Below are 17613 nucleotides of genomic sequence, written 5' to 3'. Positions count from 1 at the left end.
AAAACATAATACACACAGAACAAAAGATGCATGACCCCGAAATGAAGTGGGGCTCACCAGGTTAGCTGAGAAGAGAGGATACCACTATCACTGATCAATGCCTCCCGCTGTGGAACCACCTGCATCCATAAAGATGCAGTGCCCCCAAAAAAAAGGGACGTTAGTGCATGTCAAATAGTACAAGTATGAAAACCATAACACCTATTCAAGGACTTGGAAATAAAATATGAATATGATGAATCGTGGTAACAATAAAAGGGCTTATAGAGTCATTAAAGTCAAAGCAAATTTATTAAGAGCTTCCAATAACATTTATAAATTTTAAGTCGGGGATCCCCTGTAACCACATTTACACAAAGCGGCCATGCCGCCTCACCCCAATGTATGCGGGTGGACATGCAATCACGATACTATAAACTCTACACAAAGCGGTCATGCCGCCTCACCTAGATGTATGCGGGTGGAGGTGTAATCACAATATCACAACTCTACACAAAGCGTCCCTGCCGCCTCACCCCAATGTATGCGGGTGGAGGTGTAATCATAATTCTACACAAAGCGGCCCGCCGCCTCACCCCAATGTATGCGGGTGGAGGTGTAATCACAATTCTACACAAAGCGACCCTTCCGCCTCACCCCAATATATGCGGGTGGAGGTGTAATCGCAATACTATAATTTATATTCCCAAAACGATAATAGTTTGTATAAAAGAGTTTTCTTCCAATCAACCGTTTGGCACATTTGGCCTTAGAAAGTGTAAGTTCATAAGGTCTCATCATATGAGAAATAAGTGTTTGATCACATTGATTTCATACAATGGTTTTTTCCCAAAAGGGCTATAACATAATTAAGTCACAATAGAAAATCTTTAACACATAAGGGTTCAGACGTATTATGCAATTTGAGAATCGATTTACTAGCTTGAATATCCCACCTCAACAGTGTTTCAAGTTCGACTACACATGATGGAGTTTTGCAAGGATTCGGGAATTTTGATACTAGAAGAAGAGTTTAGCCTTCATACCTCGAAAGAGCTTTTCTTGGTGTAACAATAACGTCCTGACACTTCTAACGATGTTAATCTATAAAAGAGGGGAGAATTATAAGTATGATTAGAGGAATTTGTATGGCAAGAGCTGCTACACTGATGACCCAACCTTCCTTCAAACTAACTCAAGAACAAAATCGCCCAAGATGGTTTAACAACTTCCCCACAGTTGTTATTAGCTCATGCATATTATAAATCTACCCTCATCACCCATAGTCAACCCAAACCCGAAATTGAAGAATTGGGGAAAAAATTCTTACCTTTTTGAAGCCCTAACAAGTTCCTTTTGATGGAATTTAAAGGTTTGATCAAAGTAGAGTAGTGAAATACTTAGTCCTCCCTTTTCTCTCTCTATAATAGGTCTCTCCTCTCTCTAAAATGTCAGGTAATCCCCTAAAAATGAACCCTCTGGATAGATAAACAAAATGGGGGTCGGGTCATAAAATTGAAAAAATGAAGCCCCGATGCAGATCTGCGATCGCATAACACTTCTGTTATCCGCAAGATGGACTGCATAATGGCCCTCCAGAACTTGGGCGTTTTAGCTTCACTATGCGACAGGTGTGTGGTCCGCAGACCAATTTTACGGTCACATAATGGACCGCAGAACCTCCTTCCAAAATTTCTCATGCGGGATCTATAATGGGATCTGCGGCCCGTATAACGGTTCTACGACCGCATAATGGGCCGCATAATGGTCTTCAAAATTGGCAAATCTTTCTGCTTCATTCCACGGCCGATCTGCAGCCCATAAACTGGTTCTGCGATCGTATAGTGGACCACAGAACTGCCATGTTCTACAAACTTTTTCCTTCCAACTCTTCGATACACAAAGCAATCCTTAAACATATTAGCTTACCTCAGCACCACAAAACCTTGGGTTCTAGGTAAAATTTCACGAGGCCTTACATCCTCCTCCGCTTAAGATCTTTCGTCCTCGAATGAGGGTCAAAATCTGCGATTAGTATTTAATATGACCTGACTGTTACTTCACACACCAGCAGTTCCAAATTTTAACTAACTCCCCAAATTCCCAAAAATTTCGACAGAGTTTCCCTTGTAACATGGCCTATCCACCTGGCAGAGAATCCCAAAAATAAATCCTAACAACATATATTGAAGGATCTTATGGTCCATGAATATATTCACATAGACCCATACAAATAATGACGCTAAATATTCAATGCAAAAACAACTGTTGCGAGCTCTAAGTCATGTGTTGAATAGTTCTTCTCATGATTCTTGAGTTGCCTAGAAGCATAAGATATTACCTTGTCATGTTGCATTAATAAACATCCAAGTCTGATCCTTGAAGCATCACAATATACCACAAACCCATCTGTACCCTCCGGTAGAGTCAACACCGGCGTCGTAGTCAATCTTGATTTCAACTCTTGGAAGCTCCTTTCACAAGCATCTAACCATTAGAACTTAACTGCCTTCTGCGTCAATTTAGTCAATGGAGAGGCAAGAGTAGAGAACCCATCCATAAATTTCCTGTAATACCCGGCTAGACCCAAGAAACTACGAATCTCCGTTGGAGTTGTAGGTCTAGGCTAATTCTTTACTATTGCAATCTTCTGAGGGTCAACCTTAATCCCTTCTCTGGAGACAACATGACCCAAGAATGTGACAGACTCAAGCCAAAATTCACACTTCAAAAACTTCGTATACAACTTGTGCTGATATAGAGTCTGCAGAACTGCCCTGATATGATCGGCATGGTCCTCTCGGCTTTGTGAATATACAAGAATATCATAAATGAACACTATCACAAAGGAGTTAAAAAAGGCTTGAAGACTCGATTCATAAGATCCATGAAAGCTATCGGGGCAATTGTTAGCCCAAAAGACATTACCAGAAATTCAAAGTGCCCATACCGGGTCCTAAAAGTTTTTTTCGGAATATCCTGCTCCTTAATCTTCAATTGGTGATATCCGGATCTTAAATCAATCTTAGAGAAATACTTAGCACCCTGCAAGTGATCAAGCAAGTCATATATCCTTGGCAGTGGGTACTTATTCTTGATTATGACCTTGTTGATCTACCGATAGTCAGTACACATCCTCAATGACCCATTTTTCTTCCTTACAAAGTCGACAAGTGTGCCCCAAGGTGACACACATGGACGGATAAAACCTTTCTCTAACAAATCCTTCAATTGTTCCTTTAGCTCCTTCAATTTTGTCGGTGCCATTCTGTAGAGTGGAATAGATATAGGCTGTGTTCTTGGCATCACATCAATCCCAAAATAAATCTCCCTATCTAGTAGGATCCCAAGGAGCTCATCCGGAAAGACTCCCGGAAATTCATTCACAACAGGCACAGACTCAAGTGTAGGTGCCTCAGCATCAGTATCTGCAACCCGGACCAAATGGTAGATACAACCCTTGTTAATCGTTTTCATGGCCTTAAGGTAAGAAATAAACCCACCCTTTGGTACCACATCATCCCCCTTCCATTCAATCACTGACTCAATTGGAAATTCAAACCTAATGGTTCTGCTTCGACAATCAAGCTTAGCGAAACATGAATAAAGCCAGTTCATCTCCATTATTACATCAAAATCAACCATCCCCAATTCAATAAGATCGGCCATGGTGTCCCAACCACGCACTGTGATAACACAATCCCTATAAACCTGCACGGCCACAATAGACTCGCCAACCGTAGTAGATATAGAGAATGGCTCATGAAGTTGTTTCAGTTCTATCCAAAATTCCATAACTACATAAGGAGTGACATATGACAATGTGGATCCGGGATCAATAAGAGCATATACATCATGGGATTGGACAATCAATATACCTGTGATAACATCTGGAGAAGCCTCTGAATCCCGACGACTCCGCATAGCATAAAATCTGTCAGGTCCTCCCGAGTTCTAGGTACCACCCCTAGCTGCACCATGCCCTGCGGGCGCTGGAGTGCCTCGAGCTGGAAGAGGCACTACGGATGTAGTAGTTATAGAACTGGCTGGCTATACCGCATCCTTGCCCCATGATCTGGCGGGACGAGCGGCAATCCCTATGAATGTGACCCCTCATACCGCACTTGTAGAATATATGTAGGTCCATGAAGCATACCCCAAAGTGCATCCTCTCACACTTAGGGCATGGGGGCCTCCGCTGCTGCTAGAATCTCCCTGCAGGGCGACCCTACTAGTGGGGTACCCTATTGCCCTGACTAGGCCTAAAACGACTCCACTGTTGCTGACTGGGCCCTGATGGCTATGCACTCATCGAAGATTGAGCAAATGACTGAGATGGCCCTGATGACCCTCCCTTAAATGCCGACCTGCCACCACTACCAGCGAAAAAACCACCAAAGTTGCCCGTGGACCTGTCCTAGCTGTTACCCTCACACTCCATTCTATTTTTCAGTTTATAGTTCTCTGTAGCTTGAGAAAACGCCACCATCTTCCCATAGCTCATATCATAGTTCAAGGCAGCTGTAGTGGACTCATTAATAACTAAGGGGCTAAGGCCCTACACAAACCGGCGCACTCTAGCCTCCATAGTAGGCAACATGTGAATAGCATACTTGGACAGGCACGCGAACTCCATATGGTACTCCCACACATTCATTCTACCCCTGCTTCAGGCTCTCAAACTCAGCGTCATGTGCCGCCTTAGTTTCAACATGCAAGAAATGATCCATAAAGGCATCGGTGAACTCACTCCACCTCGCCGGAGGGCTCCCCTCCTCACGGGATTCCTCCCACATCTCAAACCAAGACCAGGCCACCCCTTTCAGGCGGTAGGAGGCCAACTCCACTCCCTCCGTCTCAGTAGCACGCATAACTCTGAGAGTCTTGTGCATCTCATCAATGAAGTCCTGGGGGTCCTCCTCAGGATTAATACCCGTAAACTCTGGAGGATATAACTGAAAAAACTTGTTCACCCTAGAACTAGCAGATTCCCTTGGCTGACTTGAAGAAGTAGATGCAACATTCAGTCTTTGGGCCTGATAAGCCACTATCTGAGCAAATATCTGCATGGCTCCCCTAAGGTCCCCATCAGATACACCGGGACCAGAAGCTGGGGCTGAAGGTGGATCTGGAATATCATATGGAGGAACCCTTTCACCCTTGGTATGTGTAGGAACTGGTGCAGTCTGAGCAGGAATAGTAGATTCAGGTGGTGTAGTAATTAGAGAAATATCCTCACCCCTCGGGAGCTCACCCGCATCATCAAATATAGAATAAACTTCCACTCCTAGGGTGACATTGGCTCCTTGGCCAGTTCTTGCCTTCTTCCTAGGCTCCATGTACTGAAAGTTAGAGCAATGCACGAGTTAAAGGAGGAATAATCTTACAATCAGATTTATCGCACGATCGAGAACATCAAAGAAGGGTATTATTCCTAAATGTCCAAGTAGCCTCCTAATTATAGATGTGGTCGACAACACACCGATAAGAAGGACTCTACTAGACATGGCTCCGAGACATCCTAGGACACTTTAAAACCTTAGTCTCTGATACCAAGTTTGTCACGCCCCAACTTCGGGGAGTGCGACTGGCGCTCAACCGAGATAACCCGGCCTTGCAAGCATGTTAGATTTCCTCCTACCCAAACTCATTCGTGAATAAAGAGGAGATATATTCAATTAATTAAACACTAAGAGGATTTCATAAACAACCTCAACTCCATTACCATTAGTTACTCTATTGTTTTTTAAGTCTCAAAATACAAACACTTTCATAGTTTGAAGTGGAACATGTAATACACATACAACATTACTAGCTTGAATTTCCCAACACCAATACACAAACCACACTATGTCTACGGGGCCTCTAATAGATACAAAAGAGTACAATGATAGTGTCGGTTATAAGGCTCCGACTATACCTCAAAACATAATACACACAGAATAAAAAATGCACGACCCCGAAATGAAGTGGGGCTCACCAATTCAGCTGGTAAGAGAGGGTATCGCTATCACTGGTCAACGCCTCCCGCTGTGGAACCACCTACATCCATTAATGATGCAGCGCCCCTAGAAAAAAAAAGGACATTAGTACATGTCGAATAGTACTCTTATGAAAACCAAAACACTTATTTAAGGACTTGGAAATACAACATGAATATGATGAATCATGGTAACAATAAAAGGGTTTAGATAGCCATTAAAGTCAAAGCAAATTTATTAAGAGATTCCAATAACATTTATAAATTTTAAGTCGGGGATCCTCTGTAACAACCTTTACATAAAGCGGCCCTGTCGCCTCACCCCAATATATGCAGGTGGAGGTATAATCACAATACTATAAACTCTATGCCGCCTCACCCAGATGTATGTGGGTGGAGGTGTAATCACAATATCACAACTCTATACAAAGCGTACCTGCCGCCTCACCCCAATGTATGCGGGTGGAGGTGTAATCACAATACCACATTTCTACATAAAGCGGCCCTGTCGCCTCACTCCAATGTATGCGGGTGGATGTGTAATCGCAATACCACAATTTAGATTCCCAAAACAAAATTAGTTTGTACAAAAGAGTTTTCTTCCAATCAACTGTTTGGCACCTTTGACCTTAGCAAGTGTAAGTTCATAAGGTCTTATCATATGAGAAATAAGTGTTTGATCACATTGATTTCATACAAGGTTTTATTCCCAAAAGGGGTATAACCTAATTAAGTCACAATAGAAAATATTTAACACATGAGGGTTCGGACACGTTATGCAATTTTAGAATCGATTTACTAGCTTGAACATCCCACCTCAACAGTGTTTCAAGTTCGACTACACATGATGGAGTTTTGCAAGGATTCGGGAATATCGATACTTGAAGAAGAATTTAGCCTTCATACCTCGACAGAGCTTTCCTTGGTGTAACAATAACGTCCCGACACTTCTAACGATGTTAATCTATAAAAAGGGAGAATTACAAGCATGATTAGAGGAATTCATATGGCAAGAGCTGCTACACCGATAACCCAACCTTCCCTCAAACTAACTCAAGAACAAAACCACCCAAGATGGTTCAACAACTTCCCTGCAGTCTTTATTAGCTCATGCATGTGATCAATCTACCATCATCACCCATAGTCAACCCAAACCCGAAATTGAAGAATTAGGGGAAGAAATTCTTACCTTTTTGAAGCCCTAACAAGTTTCTTTTGATGGAATTCCAAGGTTTGATCAAAGTAGAGTAGTGAAATCCTTAGTCATCCCTTTCCTCTCTCTAGAATAGCTCTCTCCTCTCTCTAAAATGTGAGGTAATCTCCCAAAAATGAACCCTCAAGCTAGATAAACGAAATGGGGGTCGGGGGTCATAAAATTAGAAAAATGATGCTCCGATGCAGATGTGCGATTGCATATGCGACTGTATAACACTTATGCGGTCTGCAAGATGGACCGCATAATGGCCCTCTAGAACTGGGCATTTCTGCTTCACTCTGCGACAGGTGTGCGGTCCACAGACCAATTTTGCGGTCACATAATGGACCGCAGAACCTCCTTCTAAAATTTCTCATGCAGGATATGCAATGGGATCTGCGGCCCGCATAACGGTTCTGCGGCCGCATAATGGTCCTCAAAATTGGCAAAGCTTTCTGCTTCATTCCGCGGCCGATATGCAGCCCACAAACCGGTTCTGCGGTCACATAGTGGACCGCAGAACTACCATGTTCTGCAAACTATTTTCTTCAACTCTTCAACACACTAAGCAACCCAAAAGTCCGTACAGATTGTATTAGCGTACCTTGGCACCACAAAATCTCGGGTTCTAGGTGAAATTTCACGAGGCCTTACAGACTGTATTCGAACTACTGTATTCATGAATTCAGTAGCAAAATTCATCTAAAAATAGAGGAGTCCAGTTGTTTAATAAGGGAAAGATAATCAATTAGCGTGTATCACTCCTAATTTAACTCAACAAAATCAATTCTACATAAATTTCGATGCTACGTGACTGTATTCACACTATTGTATTCATGAATACAGTAATAAGAGAGTCCAGTTGTGCGATTGTATTCGTTGTATTCGCGCTACCGTATTCATGAATATAGTAGCGGATTTTGCCTAAAATAGATGAGTACAATTGTTTAATAATGGAAAGAGGATCAATTAGCGTGTAACTCAACAAAATCAATTCTACATAAATTCCGCTGCTATTGTGCTATATTTCATGTATTCGCGCGACTGTACTTATAAATATAGTGAGGTAATCAAGAAATAGGGTGTATATTGTTCTATTCAATTTGACTATATATATTATATTCAATTCACAAATATTCATTATTCACTATTATACATTGTATTCAATTCGACTATATACATTATATTCAATTCACAAATATTCATTATTCACTATTATACGTTGTATTCAGTTCGACTATATTCAAACAACAAAAAATCGCAAATACCGTGATATTCGAATGTATTCAAAAAATACAGACCTTCGGAATACATAAATACAAGCAAAAAAAAATGTATTTATACAAAAATATAATATATTTGAGTGTATTTGTATAGAATACAATGTATTTGTATCGTTGTATATGACTAAAATAGAAAAGAAGAGAAGGAAGTTCGTCAGAGATGGCTTTTTCCGGCCAAACAAAATACTATATACACTGTATTAGAACTCAAAATGGAGAGAAACAAAAATTCGGCCCTCAAATCTTCTCCGGCATAGCCATGGCCAGATCTACTCCCTCTTCACCTCAAATCTATTTCGCTTCAGAAAGTCCACCATAGCCACCAAAAATAGTTGTTACGATGGCTAGGGGTGTCAATGGTTCGGTTCGACCGATTATTAAATAAAATTTGTACCATACCAATTTTTCGATTATTCTATTATGTATAACGCAAATTAGACTTTTCAAAACCGTCCCAATCATGTCGATTTCTCTTCGGTATTGGTACGGTTCGGTTACTTTTCTATAATTTTTTTAAATATCATGTAAAAGTCACTAGTAGAAGTAGAATGCAATAACATACGGATTTTTATAGGACTTAGCAAAACTCTCTAGATATTTTTACAGTTAAAAAGATGATGAATTAAGAAAATATAAAAGATGGCTAGAGTATAGAACCATCAACTATTCTACAACAACGTAAAATAAACTAAGGAAATATAAAAAAAATAGAAATCACGAGTGAAAAGATATTAAGCAAGTTGGGATTCAAGAATAATGTCTATAGAAGATTAAATATTCAAAAAAGATAAATCTAAATCATACGAAAGGAAACATATTCAATACATTGCAGTTTGCTACACATAATCTCTACAATACCTTGTATCTTGCTAGTGAATATGCTTGAAATAATTTAAGTTCAATAGAAGTAGCATAATAGGTTCGAGAATTAGGATTTTGAGTTTAATTATTTGTTGGCTTGTAACTGTTTCATAATTCCAAAGGCCAAGAAAAAATTTAATGCTTTATTATTTTTAAACCTAATATATAAATATATTTTTCACATTGTAAATTTATTCGATACGATTCGGTATTTTTTTGATTTATTTTCATTAAGTAAAAAACTTACCCTAATTATCGGTACGGTTATAGATTTATATAAAAACCTACGGTTTTATTAAAAGAAACCTAAAAATCGATTCGGTACGGTATAGTTCGGTCGGTTTAGTCGGTTTTTAAATATCCATTGACACCTTAACGATGGCTGCCTTGATGGAAAATTGAGAGAGATTTGAGGGAGAAGGGAGAGGACTGAGAATCTAGCTGATAGAGAGAGAGAGAAGGAAACAACAACAACAACAACCCAGTAAAATCCCACTAATGGGGTCTGGGGAGGGTAGTGTGTACGCAGACCTTACCCCTACCCCGAAGGAGTAGAGAGGCTGTTTCCGAAAGACCTTCGGCTCAAAAAAAACAAAAAGACAAAAGGGCAGAAAGGAAGACAATATTAGTATCACAACAATAATCATAGGATAAATAGGAACACCATGAAATCCAGAAGAAAGATGCAAAGTAAATGGAGACAATATTAGTAAATATTAGTATCACCACAACAGTCATAAGAAAAATAGGAACACCATGAAATCTAGAAGAAAGATGTAAAGCAAAAGCGATAGCTAGTAAATAGGACCTGCACTGACAAGCGAAATAGTAAGCCACAACATTCCCACTAGTTATCTTAAACAAAAATCCTACATTTCTAGTCCCATCATGTCACGAAGTAAGGCACGACTCAACTACCTCCTAACCTACAACCCTAATACTCGACCTCCACATCTTCCTATCAAGTGTCATGTCCTCGGAAATCTGGAGCCTCGCTATATCCTACCTGATCACCTCTCCCCAATACTTCTTAGGCCGCCCTCTACCTCTTCTCGTGCCCTCCGTAACCAGCTGCTCACACCTCCGTACCGGAGCATCTGGGCTTCTCCTATAAACATGTCTGAACCATCTAAGTCTCGCTTCCCGCATCTTGTCATCAATGGGAGCCACATATCATTCCTAATCTTATCTATCCTAGTGTGCCCGCACATCCACCGCAACATCCTCATTTCTGCTACTTTCATCTTCTGGATATGTGAGTTCTTAATAGGCCAACACTTAGCCCCATACATCATGGCCGGTCTAATAAAATTTACCTTTGAGTATTGGTGGCACTCTCTTGTCACACAGGACTCCAGATGCTAACCTCCACTTCATCCATCCTACCCCAATACGGTGTGTGACATCCTTGTCGATCTCCCCTCCCCCTGGATAACCGAACCAAGGTACTTGAAGCTGCCTCTACTCGAGATGACCTGCGAATCAAGCCTCACATCTACGCCTATTTCCCCTGGCTCAACGCTGAACTTACACTCCAGGTATTCCATCTTCGTCCTGCTCAGCTTGAAACCCTTAGACTCAAGAGCCTGTCTCCAAACCTCCAGCCTCTCGTTAACACCGGCTCATGACTCATCAATCAGAACTATGTCATTGGCGAATAGCATGCACCATGGCAGATCCCCTTGAATATGGTGTGTTAACGCGTCCATCACCAGGGCGAATAAGAACGGACTGAGCGCAGAACCTTGGTGTAACCCCATTACAACCGAAAAATGCTCAGAGTCGCCTCCTACTGTCCTAACCCGAGTCTTAGCCCCATCATACATGTCCTTAATTGCCATAATATAGGGAACCGACACACCTTTTGCCTCCAAGCATCTCCAGGGAATTTCTCTATGAACCTTGTCATACGCTTTCTCTAGGTCAATAAACACCATGTGCAGATCCTTCTTCCTCTCTTTGTATAGTTCCACCAACCTTCTAACAAGGTGTATAGCTTTTGTAGTCGAACGATCCGGCATGAACCCTAACTGGTTGTCGGATACAGACACTGTCATCCTCAACCTCGCTTCAACCACCGTCTCCCACACTTTCATGGTATGACTCAGTAATTTGATACCCCTATAATTGTTACAACTCTGGATATCACCTTTGTTCTTATACAATGGAACCACCGTACTCCACCTCCACTCATCCGGCATCCTTTTCCCCTTACAAATAATATTAAATAACCTAGTCAACCACTCCAAACCTGCTCTCCCCACACACTTCCAAAATTCCATCGGAATCTCATCTGGCCCGGTCGCTTTGCCCCTACTCATCTTATGCATAGCTCCCACGACCTCCTCAACCTCGATACGCCTGTAGTACCCAAAGTCACGGTGACTCTCGGAATGCTCCAATTTGCCTAGCACAATATCCCGATCCCCTTCTTCATTCAGAAGTTTATGAAAGTAAGCCTGCCATCTCCTCTTAATCTGGGTATCTTCCATCAATACTCTACCATCTTCGTCCTTGATGCATCTCACTTGGTCCAAATCCCGAGCCTTCCTCTCTCTTAACTTGGCCAGTCGGAATAACTTCTTCTCCCCACCTTTCCCCCCCAATTCCTCGTACATACGACCATAAGCCGCAGTCTTAGCCTCTGTGACCGCCAACTTATCCTCCTTCCTAGCTGCCTTATACCTATCCATGCACACTCGCCTCTCCTCCTCACCTATTCTCCCTACTAACTTCAGGTACGCCGCCTTCTTTGCTTCCACTTTACCTTGGACCACTTCATTCTACCACCAGTCTCCTTTGTGCCCACCAGAGACGTCCGTCGAGACCCCTAACACCTCTCTCGCAATCTCCCTAATACAGTCTGTTGTCGTTGATCACATAGTGCTCGCGTCACCACTACTCCTCCAAGCTCCCATAGCCGACAACCGCCCCTCCAACGCTTGGGCTTTATCCTTAGTTAAGGCTCCCCACCTGATTCTCGGTCTTCCTCGAGTAGATCTTTTCCTCCTCTTTAACATAATACCAACATCCATCACCAAGAGACTATCATGCGTCGCGCGTATATCACCCGGAATCACCTCACAATCCTTGCACAACCCTCTATCACATCTCCTGAGGAGGAGGTAGTCAATCTGGGTCTTCGCCACCGCATTTTGAAAAGTAACCAAATGTCCCTCCCTCTTCTGAAAGCTAGAGTTCGCAATCACCAACCCAAAAGCCTTAGCAAAGTCCAACAACGATGTATCTCCTCCGTTCCTCTCCCCAAAACCAAAGCCTCCATGCACCTCGCCATAACCACCTGCGGTCGACCCAATATGCCCATTGAAATCCCCTCCTATGAATAGCTTCTCAGCAGGCGGAACCTGAAGCACAATCTCATCTAACCCTTCCCAGAAATGTTGTTTAATCTCCTCATCTAGGCCCACATACGGCGCATAAGCGCTAATAATATTTAGGGTGCACTCTCCAACCACCAACTTAATAGTCATCAATTTATCATTCACTCGTCTAACCTCAACCACAGACTCTCTAAGTTCCCTATCCACCAAGATGCCCACTCCATTCTTACCTTTCTAGACTCCTGAGTACCAAAGTTTGTACCCGTCCACATCCCTCGCCCTCGACCCTACCCACCTTATCTCCTGGACACATGCTATATTGACCCTCCTCTTCTAGAGGATCTTCACCAACTCTATAGATTTACCCATCAATGTACCTACGTTCCATGACCCAATTCTCAACCTACAGACACCATTGTTCCTTTTGCCTTCCTTGCCTCCCGCCCCGCCCCCTAAACCCCGCCCTACCTTCCGCCCCACCCCCGTTCCCCTCGAGGACATGACCTCACTCGACCATCCCAGACCACAGCCACTCTACTTACGGCAGAGTAAGGGGAATCACTATCATACAAGGCAACAGACCAAACCAGAATAATACAAGTTGCAACAACATGCACACTAATATGGTAAATAAACTAGTACGAGGTAAGATGTCAGCAATTTAACTCACACAACAAAGAAAAACTGGAAAACGAGAGGTACCAACTCCCGCAAGCAGAAAAAATACAATAAAAATACCGATACCACGAGTACCATATATAGAACGAAAGAACCTGGAGCAAGTTTTCCTATAGCGTGTCGGATCTGCTCAAGAGCACTGGCAAGTCCTGCTGTGTCCCGCCTGAAAGTTGTTCGCGAGTTGCCGGAATTTACGAAACTTGTCGGCAATCTGAACACACCGGGAAATAGTCTGTCCTCGTCGGGAAGAAGCTGCACCTGTCCAAATAAACATACGCACCCCCACATACAGGGGGGAGAAAGGAAAAGAAAGAGAGGGGAAGAAGAAGATAGCCCACCCTCTACTGAAGGTCAAACGAACAACAAAATGCCGAATAAAGGTGAAGCACAACAGATGGAGCTCGACACGCAGGAAGAGAGAGAAAATTATAATTGGCGTAATTCACTCCTCAATAATAACAACAACAACAACAATAACAAAAATAACCCAGTATAATTCCACTAATGTGGTCTGGGGAGGGTAGTGTATACGCAGACCTTACCCCTACCCTGGGGTAGAGAGACTGTTTTCAATAGACCCTCGACTCCCTTCCTCCAAGAACTCCCCACCTTGCTCTTGGGGTGACTCGAACTCACAACCTCTTGGTTGGAAGTGGAGGGTGCTTACCACTAGAGCAACTCACTCTTGTCTATTCACTCCTCAATAGTAGGGTATAAAATAAATATCTATTTTGCTATAAAATAGAAAAGGTAGCTATAAATAATAATATTTTAAAATTATTTTGGTTTATAATAAATAGAGTGTAATAGTTTGCTATAGGAGGTAAAATTTCAAAAAACAAAAAAAACAATTTCACTTTTGTATAGGGGGCTTTCATTTTTCTTTTGGTTGGGCCTCACACCAAAAGCCGAAATCATTATGAAAAGTTTAGCACAATGACAACAATGGCTTGAAAATTGGGCCATTGTAAATTAGATCTTCAAGGTTCATAATTAGTAAAAATTTCATATGGCGCCCTATTTGGTCGCCCATTTTTAACTTATACCCGTTTTATTTTTCTGTTTGCATCCGTACTCTTTTTTGATAAAAGCATTTTGAAAAGACAATTTCGCTCTTCTTTAATAAAAGACTATTGCAAACTGCAGGACAAAAACTTAAGCATGTTTAGGCTGAAGATTTAACAAATAAACTAAAAAACTTCAGCTTGTTTAGACTAAAGTTTCGGATAAAACCCAGGACAAAGCTGTAGACTGCGTTATAAAACTTCAGCATGTTTTGGTATGAAGTTTTAGCAAATGAAAATAACTTCAGCATGCATTGGCAAAAACTCTTTAGAAAATTACATACTGCAAGACAAAAACTTAAGCATGTTTAGTTTGAAATTTTAGCAAATGAGCTAAAAAATTTCAACATGTTTAGTCTGAAGTTTTAGCAAATGAACTAAATAACTTCAGCATGTTTTATCTGAAGTTTTAGCAAATGAACTAAATAATTTCAGCATGCATTAGCAAAAATCATTAGATAATTACATACTACAAGACAAAAACTTAAGCATATTTAGTCTGAAGTTTTAACAAATGAACTAAAAAATTTAAGCATGTTTAGTCTGAAGTTTTAGCAAATGAACTAAAAAACTTAAGCATATTTAGTCTGAAGTGTTAGGAAATGAACTAAATAACTTAAGCATGTTTAGTGTGAAGTTTTAGCAATAAATTAAATAACTTAAGCATGTTTAGTCTGAAGTTTTAGCAAATAAACTAAATAACTTAAGCATGTTTAGCCTGAAGTTTTAGCAAATGAACTAAATAACTTAAGCATGTTTAGTCTGAAATTTTAGCAAATGAACTAAATAACTTAAACATATTTAGTCTGAAGTTTTAGCAAATGAACTAAATAACTTCAGCATGTTTAGTCTGAAGTTTTAGCAAATGAATTAAATAACTTCAGCATGTTTAGACTGAAGTTTCAGATAAAATTCATGATAAAACTGTAGATTGCAAGATAAATAACTTCAGCATGCATTAGCATGAAGTGTTAGCTTCAATGTGAAACACTTTCATGCTATATTAGCATGAAGTTTTAGCTTCAACATGAAACAACTTCATGCTACATTAGCATGAAGTTTTAGCTTCAAGCTGAAACAACTTCATGCAAGTGTGATTCTGAAGATAAATCTGGATAAGTTTCTGTCTTTTTATAAAGTTGCTGAGAGGAGAGGAGGAGATCGTTTTATATCTTTTGTCAGGGATGTAATTGTCATATTATTACGGATTTTTTGTGTGATGGCTACCAAATCAATAATTTTAAAAAATAGGGTACATGTTAAAAGGTGACACAAATATAGGGTATGACTGCAAATCCCCTCATAATTAGTATCCACAATATTAAAGAGCACAAGAAGAAAATGACTATTTAAATGAATATACCGTGAACATATATTACTTCAATGAAAATATATTAATAGTAAAAGTTCTATAAGAGCAATAGTGAAAATATTGTTTTTCACAACGTTAACGATGGAGGTCAATTTGATGCACTAACTATGAGGTAAGGGGAATTCAAACTCGTAATGTTCTCATTTAAATTGTAGCATCTTAACTATTAGAGTGTTTCTCGTGGAAGATTAGTTATACTAAAAAATCCATTATGATCTCAACAATTATAATTGAGATATACCTAAATCCTAATCAATATAATTGCAATTGTTATATGTCCCTCAAAGTTATTGCATTGTGGTCACAGGAAGAAAAGGGGCATTAATTATTATTTCTCGACAGGTTAATGGAAAGCATATTAGGAAAGACAAAAGTAGCCAGGAATTTATAAATGCTTTGTTTGGTTCTAGTGGGAAGATGAATAGTATAAGTACACAAAGTCAAAGATAAAGTCATAGCATAGGTAAAATTTTAAGTGGCTGAAAAGGCAAAAACAATTCAGGTACTTTTACTGTTTTACATCTAAACACATAGGAGACTTCAAGGTAGGTATGGCACCAACATGGATAAATTAATTAATAATCATTTTTCAAGCTATGTAATTTAAAAATAATTCCATTGGAGACAGTAGCTACTGTTTAAATATACGGCGTAAAAGTAGCTAATCCGTGCTATTATTACCACTAACACGAAAGCTTCTTGATGCAGATAGCCCAATCGAACTTAATTGGAGAAATTTTCATAAATCACTATAGTTTAAAGTCTAATAACTATAATTTGCCTAATTACCATTTATAGTTACTGTTTAATTGTTACTAACTTGTATTACTTATATTCAGACGCGCAACGAATACAGCCTATATCAACTGTATTTGTTCGCGCAACTAATACAATCTGTATCAACTGTATTCGTTTGCGTAATTATATTAATTCGTGCAACGAATACAATATGTATCAATTGTAATCAAGGCAAAATACAAGGGTGTATACAAAGGATACAACTTGTATCAACTGTATACAGGGGTATCTACAGAGGATAGAACCTGTATCGACTGTATTTGTTCGCGCAACGAATACAACTAAGGCAAAATACAAGATTACTGAAAAAATAAAATGTTCTTGTTGAGATTTGAACTCAAGACCTTCACTAGCTAAGTAGACGCTCTAACTAACTCAGCTATGAGAACTTGTTGCTCTCTTGTTTTAGTTCAAAATAATTAATCTCTTATTTTATAGATTTGCTATAAAATTTAAATATATCTACGAATTATAATTTGCTGAAAGCATAGCTACGAATGATAAATATAGTGTAAATGTTTGATGTGTCGCGTAATTTTCCCACTAAAAAGTTTAAGTTCAAGTTATACCTGTTAATCGGGCTGGTTCTGTCACGACCCAAAATCTCACCCGTCGTGATGGAGCCTATCTCGATACTAGGCAAGCCATTAATGTCACTTAACCACAATTTCTTTTAAGTTTGAAAATATAATAATTAAATACAATATAAAATCTCCCAAATACAAATACGAACACTCCCCAAAACCTGATGTCACTGAGTACATGAGCATCTAATATGAATACAAATCTGAAAAAGTACAGTCTACAATAGTCTAAGACCAAAATACAGTAATATAGAGATAGGGAAGGAGAGACAAGGTCTGCGAAATACGGCAGTTACCTCTGAATCTCCGGAAAATCAGCTATACAGAAGAATCAACACCCGCTATGTCCGAAAATACTTAGATCTGCACATGAAATACAAGGTGTAGTATGAGTAAAACCAACTCAGCAAGTAACAATAATAACTAAGGAACTGAAGATAATGATGAGCTACACAGTTATAGTTCATTTCCAGTAATT

The sequence above is a fragment of the Nicotiana tomentosiformis genome, chromosome 11 (genome assembly GCF_000390325.3).
Source record: "Nicotiana tomentosiformis chromosome 11, ASM39032v3, whole genome shotgun sequence".
Taxonomy (NCBI): Eukaryota; Viridiplantae; Streptophyta; class Magnoliopsida; order Solanales; family Solanaceae; genus Nicotiana; species Nicotiana tomentosiformis.
The sequence above is the reverse complement of the archived record's forward strand: the minus strand, read 5'-3'. Positions refer to the sequence as shown.